This window comes from Heptranchias perlo, unplaced genomic scaffold, assembly GCF_035084215.1.
Source record: "Heptranchias perlo isolate sHepPer1 unplaced genomic scaffold, sHepPer1.hap1 HAP1_SCAFFOLD_577, whole genome shotgun sequence".
Taxonomy (NCBI): domain Eukaryota; kingdom Metazoa; phylum Chordata; class Chondrichthyes; order Hexanchiformes; family Hexanchidae; genus Heptranchias; species Heptranchias perlo.
In genome coordinates, this window is record NW_027139599.1 from 70,001 (window position 1) to 80,000 (window position 10,000).

Here is a 10,000-nt window from a genome sequence, read left to right on the forward strand (position 1 = left end):
TTGTCAAGGGGTGGAAAAGGCGGCGGTGGTGGTGAGGGTGGAGCTTTACGCTCAGGAGGGGAGACTTTCTTTCAGAGGTGCCAATTAATCTGCAGCAGAAAGCCATCCCCCCCGACCGGGATTCGAAGCCCGGTCCTGACCACGAGACCACCGGGGAGAGTTGCCTCAAGTCCCTGAGGGACCTGGACACGAGGCCGAGGACACACGCACGCCTGCTGCACTGGCAGCAGCGACCAACAGGGGGCTGACCGGCTGATCCTTCCCTTTCACAGGCAGGCTTTTGGCCCTCGCTCAAACGACAAAGGTGTTCAGAAGGAAGTGCTGGGGGGAAGGCAGGCAGGGAGGGACGGACACAGGGAAGTCCGCACAAAACAGGTCCCCTGGAACCTCTGACCCAGAAAAACGGGTTCCTGGTGAAAGCAGTCCTGCCATTGACATGACAATGGACAGGGCCCGGCAGCTTGAGACACATCTTTCTTTCAATATGCAAGTTCTTTTTAAAAAAGTTTCCTTCCACAGCAGCTCTGAGTGAGAGAGAGAGAGAGAGAGAGAGAGAGACACTGACTCACTGACTGATACTGACACCGACACACACACACACACACACACACACACACACACACACATATTATTTATTATTATTTTTAATTGATTTTTAGAACAGGGAGATGGAATAGGGGCTTGCTCCGTCCACTCCACGCATCGACCCAGTATTGCAGTGTTTCTGGGAACGGTGCAGCTCCCCGTGGGGAGATATTCAAAAGGAAAATCAGCTCTTTCCCAGTGTCTCTGTGTGTGTGTGTGTGTGTGTGTGTGTGTGTATTATTACTGAGAATAAAGCTGATATCTCTCTCTCTCTCTCACTCAGAGCTGCTGTGGAAGGAAACCTTTTTAAAAAGAACTTTCTCAGCTCAGTGGTATTTTTTTCTTCTCCAAGGCTGAGTGCCGCTCGCACGGAGCGATATAATTCAAAGTGCAAAATAACTTGGCGTCGTTGACTTTAAACAAGCAGGGTCTGCTTCCAAATGAAAGCTGCGCTCCCGAACTGTACTGACTGTCTGCCTGTCTGTCTGTCTGTCTGTTTGTCAAGGGGAGGAAAAGGTGGCGGTGGTGGTGGTGAGGGTGGAGCTTTACGCTCAGGAGGGGAGACTTTCTTTCAGAGGTGCCAATTAATCTGCAGCAGAAAGTCATCCCCCCCCCGACCGGGATTCGAAGCCCGGTCCTGACCACGAGACCACCGGGGAGAGTTGCCTCAAGTCCCTGAGGGACCTGGACACGAGGCCGAGGACACACGCACGCCTGCTGCACTGGCAGCAGCGACCAACAGGGGGCTGACCGGCTGATCCTTCCCTTTCACAGGCAGGCTTTTGGCCCTCGCTCAAACGACAAAGGTGTTCAGAAGGAAGTCCTGGGGGGAAGGCATGGAGGGACGGACACAGGGAAGTCCGCACAAAACAGGTCCCCTGGAACCTCTGACCCAGAAAACCGGGTTCCTGGTGAAAGCAGTCCTGCCCCGCCCTGCCATTAACATGACAATGGACAGGGCCCGGACCAGGCGCAGCGGACGGTAGCGAGCAGTCGGAGGGTGAAAATCCGCCAGTGGGTGAAAAGGAGAGCCGTGCGGTGAGAGGAGGCGGAAAGCGGTTCGCAGACTTTCGCTGTACCTCCGGCGGGCAGCGCCGCACCTCCGAGCGCTCGGTACCGTCCGCTGCGCCTCGTCCTGCCGCACGCGACGAGCCGTCCCCGGAGGAAATCGGCCTCGGCCTTCCTGAGATATCAGTCTCCAGGTGGGACAGAAAAACCGGGGGCCCCCGGCTCGCTTTCGGCGGCCCGCTAGTCGACTTCCCGTCGTGCGAACGCGATCCTTCCGGTACCCTTCGGTGCCCCTTGCCCGACTCTAGCTCCGGTGGTAAAGCGGAGTCGGTCGGTCTGACGGCCGCCGAGTTAGCAGGCGGAAAGCGGTTTGCAGCCTTTCGCTGTACCTCCGGCGGGCAGCGCCGCACCTCCGAGCGCTCGGTACCGTCCGCTGCGCCTCGTCCTGCCGCACGCGACGAGCCGTCCCCGGAGGAAATCGGCCTCGGCCCTCCTGAGATATCAGCCTCCATACGGGCGTCACAAATCAGTGGACATGGTCAGCTGCAAAGCAGTGTCATTACAACCTTTCATAAACGACAGGGCAGCACTGCACTGCACTGCACTGCACCCCACACTACATCACACTTGCCTGCCTGCCTGCCAGCCTGCCGCTGCCTACTCTCACCAGCGGACCAAAGTGAGGATAACACCCCGAAGCAAGCATCTCCCTTGCCGCCCACCAGCCCACACCAATCCCCTTGCCTGCCTCCCACAAATTCCACCAGCGAGGCAAAGTGAAAATCAACCCCCAAAAAACGCACTCCACACCGGCCATCGCCCGCTATACACCCCCCCTGGGGTGAATATTAAGCCCGAGAACACCGACTGTAACCAACCGCAGTGAAAAGTTGAAGTGGCAACTCATTAACCAGATTTACACTTGGCAACTCATAAACCAAATGAACAAAAAATCTGGTTAATGAGTTGCCCAAAATAAATCTGGTTAATGAGTTGCCACTTCAACTTTTCACTGCGGTTGGTTACAGTCGGTGTTCTCGGGCTTAATATTCACCCCGGGGGGGGGGGGTGGGTGATTCTGGGGGTAGTGTCCGGGAGGGTGAGCCTTTTATTCGGCAGGAGGCGTGTGGGGAAATCATCAACCTGTCAGACGATGAGTTGTCACAAATGCCATTGCTTAATGAAAGCTGCGCTCCCGAACTGGACTGACTGTCTGTCTGTCTGTCTGTCTGTCCGTTTGTCAAGGGGAGGAAAAGGCGGTGGTGGTGGTGGTGAGGGTGGAGCTTTACGCTCAGGAGGGGAGACTTTCCTTCATGCCAATTAATCTGCAGCAGAAAGTCATCCCCCCCCGACTGGGATTCGAAGCCCGGTCCTGACCACGAGACCACCGGGGAGAGCTGCCTCAAGTCCCTGAGGGACCTGGACACGAGGCCGAGGACACACGCACGCCTGCTGCACTGGCAGCAGCGACCAGCAGGGGGCTGACCGGCTGATCCTTCCCTTTCACAGGCAGGCTTTTGGCCCTCGCTGAAACGACAAAGGTGTTCAGAAGGAAGTCCTGGGGAGGAGGGAGGGAGGCAGGGAAATCAGCACAAAGCAGGTCCCCTGGAATCTCACACCTGCGTCCCAGAAAACAGGTCTCCTGGTCAAAGCAGTCCTGCCCCGTCCTGCCATTAACGTGACAATGGACAGGGCCCGGCAGCTTGAGACACATCTTTTTTTCAATATGCAAGTTCTTTTTAAAAAGGTTTCCTTCCACAGCAGCTCTGAGTAAGAGTGAGAGAGAGAGAGAGAGAGAGAGAGACTGACACTGACACTGACACACACACACACACACACACACCGTCTCCCATCCGATTGGTGGACTATGGGATTGAAAATCGAACTTTGAGTTTCAATGCAGGGGGGAGAGCGCGAACGCAGCCCCTCCCAACTACCACACGCGCGTTGTTGTTGTTGTAATATAGAACTGCAAGTTGCCGTTGTCGTGGTCGTTTCGAATCAGCACAAAGTAGGTGCCTCCCTGGAATGTCACACCTGCGTCCCAGAAAACAGGTCTCCCGGTCAAAGCAGTCCCGCCCCCGCCCTGGGATTAACATGACAACGGACAGGGCCCAGTCAGGGAGCAGCTTGAGAGACACCTTTCAATAGGCGCTTCTGAAACATTAACGCCTTGTTTCTTCCGACAGTTTAACCAGCGATTAACATGACAACGGACAGGGCCCAGTCAGGGAGCAGCTTGAGAGACGTCTTTCAATAGGCGCTTCTGAAACATTAACGCCTTGTTTCTTTCGACAGTTTAACCAGCCTTTAACACGCCTTGTGTTTTTATTTCCCATTTCCAGCCAGCCAGCCAGCCAGCCAGCCAGCCAGCCAGCCGAGCCGAGCCAGCATCTGCAGTATTTTTTTTGATTGGTCTTGCCTGCCGTGGAATGAATGTTTCAACACGAGCTGCTGATTGTCAGCACCTCACCTCTTTCTCAATTGGCCGTTGCAATCTCACTCGCTCGCTCATTGTGAGACACGTCACGTCACGTCACTAGTTTTACTCAAAGAGGTTTCCTTCCACGGCAGTTCGTTAGTGACTGAGACTGACTGACGGAGGTCCGTTGAGACACAACCCTCCCCCATCTGATTGGTGGCCTACTGGCAAATTTACCAATCTGTCAAGCAATCCTGGCAAGAAAGGAAAAAACGGCAACTTCTTTAAACTCATCCACTGTTGCAATTAGAAACGGTGGCAAAAAATGTGGCCAGAGTAGGAGAGAACGGCAGTGCTTCGAGACTGCTTTCAACACCGGCAGCCAGAGAACAAAGAGGGAGGGCAAACAGGACCCGAGATCAATTCGCATCGAGCGCGGTATCGCTTCTCGGCCTTTTGGCTAAGATCAAGTGGTCAAGTGGGGGAAGGCAACCATTTGGAGCCTTCCTGCCATTGTATGCCGGGGGGATGCAGTCAGGGAGAAATCCCCTCGGGCAGAGTGCAGAGCTTTGGCTTGTAGAGCTTTGGCTTGATGTAATGTCACTGCAAGGAATCTGGAATGAATCTGTAAGGCAATAAGGCACCCCAGAGTGTCAGAAAAAAAAAAAAAAAAAAAAATCTGTTCTTATCAGTTTAATATCTGATACGTCCCCTATCTGGGGACCATATATTAAATTGATTTTTGGAACAGGGAGATGGACTAGGGGCTTGCTCCGTCCACTCCACGCATCGACCCAGTATTGCAGTGTCTCTGGGAACGGTGCAGCTCCCTGTGGGGAGATATTCAAAAGGAAAAACAGCTCTTTCCCAGTGTCTCTGTGTGTGTGTGTGTGTGTGTGTGTGTTTTATTACTGAGAATAAAGCTGATATCTCTCTCTCTCTCTCTCTCTCTTACACTCAGAGCTGCTGTGGAAGGAAACCGTTTTAAAAAGAACTTTCTCAGCTCAGTGGTATTTTTTTCTTCTCCAAGGCTGAGTGCCGCTCGCACGGAGCGATATAATTCAAAGTGCAAAATAACTTGGCGTCGTTGACTTGAAACAAGCAGGGTCTGCTTCCAAATGAAAGCTGCGCTCCCGAACTGGACTGACTGTCTGTCTGTCTGTCTGTTTGTCAAGGGGTGGAAAAGGCGGCGGTGGTGGTGAGGGTGGAGCATTACGCACAGGAGGGGAGACTTTCTTTCAGAGGTGCCAATTAATCTGCAGCAGAAAGTCATCCCCCCCGACCGGGATTCGAAGCCCGGTCCTGACCACGAGACCACCGGGGAGAGTTGCCTCAAGTCCCTGAGGGACCTGGACACGAGGCCGAATACACACGCACGCCTGCTGCACTGGCAGCAGCGACCAACAGGGGGCTGACCGGCTGATCCTTCCCTTTCACAGGCAGGCTTTTGGCCCTCGCTCAAACGACAAAGGTGTTCAGAAGGAAGTGCTGGGGGGAAGGCAGGCAGGGAGGGACGGACACAGGGAAGTCCGCACAAAACAGGTCCCCTGGAACCTCTGACCCAGAAAACCGGGTTCCTGGTGAAAGCAGTCCTGCCATTGACAGGAGAATGGACAGGGCCCGGCAGCTTGAGACACATCTTTCTTTCAATAAGCAAGTTCTTTTTAAAAAAGTTTCCTTCCACAGCAGCTCTGAGTGAGAGAGAGAGAGAGAGAGACACTGACTCGCTGACTGATACTGACACCGACACACACACACACACACACACACACACACACACACACACACACATATTATTTATTATTATTTTTAATTAATTTTTGGAACAGGGAGATGGACTAGGGGCTTGCTCTGTCCACTCTACGCATCGACCCAGTATTGCAGTGTTTCTGGGAACGGTGCAGCTCCCCGTGGGGAGATATTCAAAAGGAAAAACAGCTCTTTCCCAGTGTCTCTGTGTGTGTGTGTGTGTGTGTGTGTGTGTGTGTGTATTATTACTGAGAATAAAGCTGATATCTCTCTCTCTCTCTCTCTCTCTCTCTCTCTCTCTCTCACTCAGAGCTGCTGTGGAAGGAAACCGTTTTAAAAAGACCTTTCTCAGCTCAGTGGTATTTTTTTCTTCTCCAAGGCTGAGTGCCGCTCGCACGTAGCGATATAATTCAAAGTGCAAAATAACTTGGCGTCGTTGACTTTAAACAAGCAGGGTCTGCTTCCAAATGAAAGCTGCGCTCCCGAACTGGACTGACTGACTGACTGTCTGTCTGTCTGTCTGTCTGTTTGTCAAGGGGTGGAAAAGGCGGCGGTGGTGGTGAGGGTGGAGCTTTACGCTCAGGAGGGGAGACTTTCTTTCAGAGGTGCCAATTAATCTGCAGCAGAAAGCCATCCCCCCCGACCGGGATTCGAAGCCCGGTCCTGACCACGAGACCACCGGGGAGAGTTGCCTCAAGTCCCTGAGGGACCTGGACACGAGGCCGAGGACACACGCACGCCTGCTGCACTGGCAGCAGCGACCAACAGGGGGCTGACCGGCTGATCCTTCCCTTTCACAGGCAGGCTTTTGGCCCTCGCTCAAACGACAAAGGTGTTCAGAAGGAAGTGCTGGGGGGAAGGCAGGCAGGGAGGGACGGACACAGGGAAGTCCGCACAAAACAGGTCCCCTGGAACCTCTGACCCAGAAAAACGGGTTCCTGGTGAAAGCAGTCCTGCCATTGACATGACAATGGACAGGGCCCGGCAGCTTGAGACACATCTTTCTTTCAATATGCAAGTTCTTTTTAAAAAAGTTTCCTTCCACAGCAGCTCTGAGTGAGAGAGAGAGAGAGAGAGAGAGAGAGACACTGACTCACTGACTGATACTGACACCGACACACACACACACACACACACACACACACACACACACATATTATTTATTATTATTTTTAATTGATTTTTAGAACAGGGAGATGGAATAGGGGCTTGCTCCGTCCACTCCACGCATCGACCCAGTATTGCAGTGTTTCTGGGAACGGTGCAGCTCCCCGTGGGGAGATATTCAAAAGGAAAATCAGCTCTTTCCCAGTGTCTCTGTGTGTGTGTGTGTGTGTGTGTGTGTGTGTATTATTACTGAGAATAAAGCTGATATCTCTCTCTCTCTCTCACTCAGAGCTGCTGTGGAAGGAAACCTTTTTAAAAAGAACTTTCTCAGCTCAGTGGTATTTTTTTCTTCTCCAAGGCTGAGTGCCGCTCGCACGGAGCGATATAATTCAAAGTGCAAAATAACTTGGCGTCGTTGACTTTAAACAAGCAGGGTCTGCTTCCAAATGAAAGCTGCGCTCCCGAACTGTACTGACTGTCTGCCTGTCTGTCTGTCTGTCTGTTTGTCAAGGGGAGGAAAAGGTGGCGGTGGTGGTGGTGAGGGTGGAGCTTTACGCTCAGGAGGGGAGACTTTCTTTCAGAGGTGCCAATTAATCTGCAGCAGAAAGTCATCCCCCCCCCGACCGGGATTCGAAGCCCGGTCCTGACCACGAGACCACCGGGGAGAGTTGCCTCAAGTCCCTGAGGGACCTGGACACGAGGCCGAGGACACACGCACGCCTGCTGCACTGGCAGCAGCGACCAACAGGGGGCTGACCGGCTGATCCTTCCCTTTCACAGGCAGGCTTTTGGCCCTCGCTCAAACGACAAAGGTGTTCAGAAGGAAGTCCTGGGGGGAAGGCATGGAGGGACGGACACAGGGAAGTCCGCACAAAACAGGTCCCCTGGAACCTCTGACCCAGAAAACCGGGTTCCTGGTGAAAGCAGTCCTGCCCCGCCCTGCCATTAACATGACAATGGACAGGGCCCGGACCAGGCGCAGCGGACGGTAGCGAGCAGTCGGAGGGTGAAAATCCGCCAGTGGGTGAAAAGGAGAGCCGTGCGGTGAGAGGAGGCGGAAAGCGGTTCGCAGACTTTCGCTGTACCTCCGGCGGGCAGCGCCGCACCTCCGAGCGCTCGGTACCGTCCGCTGCGCCTCGTCCTGCCGCACGCGACGAGCCGTCCCCGGAGGAAATCGGCCTCGGCCTTCCTGAGATATCAGTCTCCAGGTGGGACAGAAAAACCGGGGGCCCCCGGCTCGCTTTCGGCGGCCCGCTAGTCGACTTCCCGTCGTGCGAACGCGATCCTTCCGGTACCCTTCGGTGCCCCTTGCCCGACTCTAGCTCCGGTGGTAAAGCGGAGTCGGTCGGTCTGACGGCCGCCGAGTTAGCAGGCGGAAAGCGGTTTGCAGCCTTTCGCTGTACCTCCGGCGGGCAGCGCCGCACCTCCGAGCGCTCGGTACCGTCCGCTGCGCCTCGTCCTGCCGCACGCGACGAGCCGTCCCCGGAGGAAATCGGCCTCGGCCCTCCTGAGATATCAGCCTCCATACGGGCGTCACAAATCAGTGGACATGGTCAGCTGCAAAGCAGTGTCATTACAACCTTTCATAAACGACAGGGCAGCACTGCACTGCACTGCACTGCACCCCACACTACATCACACTTGCCTGCCTGCCTGCCAGCCTGCCGCTGCCTACTCTCACCAGCGGACCAAAGTGAGGATAACACCCCGAAGCAAGCATCTCCCTTGCCGCCCACCAGCCCACACCAATCCCCTTGCCTGCCTCCCACAAATTCCACCAGCGAGGCAAAGTGAAAATCAACCCCCAAAAAACGCACTCCACACCGGCCATCGCCCGCTATACACCCCCCCTGGGGTGAATATTAAGCCCGAGAACACCGACTGTAACCAACCGCAGTGAAAAGTTGAAGTGGCAACTCATTAACCAGATTTACACTTGGCAACTCATAAACCAAATGAACAAAAAATCTGGTTAATGAGTTGCCCAAAATAAATCTGGTTAATGAGTTGCCACTTCAACTTTTCACTGCGGTTGGTTACAGTCGGTGTTCTCGGGCTTAATATTCACCCCGGGGGGGGGGGGTGGGTGATTCTGGGGGTAGTGTCCGGGAGGGTGAGCCTTTTATTCGGCAGGAGGCGTGTGGGGAAATCATCAACCTGTCAGACGATGAGTTGTCACAAATGCCATTGCTTAATGAAAGCTGCGCTCCCGAACTGGACTGACTGTCTGTCTGTCTGTCTGTCTGTCCGTTTGTCAAGGGGAGGAAAAGGCGGTGGTGGTGGTGGTGAGGGTGGAGCTTTACGCTCAGGAGGGGAGACTTTCCTTCATGCCAATTAATCTGCAGCAGAAAGTCATCCCCCCCCGACTGGGATTCGAAGCCCGGTCCTGACCACGAGACCACCGGGGAGAGCTGCCTCAAGTCCCTGAGGGACCTGGACACGAGGCCGAGGACACACGCACGCCTGCTGCACTGGCAGCAGCGACCAGCAGGGGGCTGACCGGCTGATCCTTCCCTTTCACAGGCAGGCTTTTGGCCCTCGCTGAAACGACAAAGGTGTTCAGAAGGAAGTCCTGGGGAGGAGGGAGGGAGGCAGGGAAATCAGCACAAAGCAGGTCCCCTGGAATCTCACACCTGCGTCCCAGAAAACAGGTCTCCTGGTCAAAGCAGTCCTGCCCCGTCCTGCCATTAACGTGACAATGGACAGGGCCCGGCAGCTTGAGACACATCTTTTTTTCAATATGCAAGTTCTTTTTAAAAAGGTTTCCTTCCACAGCAGCTCTGAGTAAGAGTGAGAGAGAGAGAGAGAGAGAGAGAGACTGACACTGACACTGACACACACACACACACACACACACCGTCTCCCATCCGATTGGTGGACTATGGGATTGAAAATCGAACTTTGAGTTTCAATGCAGGGGGGAGAGCGCGAACGCAGCCCCTCCCAACTACCACACGCGCGTTGTTGTTGTTGTAATATAGAACTGCAAGTTGCCGTTGTCGTGGTCGTTTCGAATCAGCACAAAGTAGGTGCCTCCCTGGAATGTCACACCTGCGTCCCAGAAAACAGGTCTCCCGGTCAAAGCAGTCCCGCCCCCGCCCTGGGATTAACATGACAACGGACAGGGCC

At 54.4% G+C, this 10,000-nt stretch overlaps 4 pseudogenes; all 4 read left to right on the top strand.

Moving 5' to 3' along the window:
- Window positions 1-627: 627 nt before the first annotated feature.
- On the top strand, window positions 628-744 carry LOC137316262 (U2 spliceosomal RNA; annotated as a pseudogene).
- A 3,894-nt stretch (window positions 745-4,638) lies between these two features.
- LOC137316231 (U2 spliceosomal RNA) lies at window positions 4,639-4,846 on the top strand (annotated as a pseudogene).
- A 961-nt stretch (window positions 4,847-5,807) lies between these two features.
- Window positions 5,808-5,924, top strand: LOC137316221 (U2 spliceosomal RNA; annotated as a pseudogene).
- A 995-nt stretch (window positions 5,925-6,919) lies between these two features.
- On the top strand, window positions 6,920-7,036 carry LOC137316263 (U2 spliceosomal RNA; annotated as a pseudogene).
- Window positions 7,037-10,000: the final 2,964 nt, after the last annotated feature.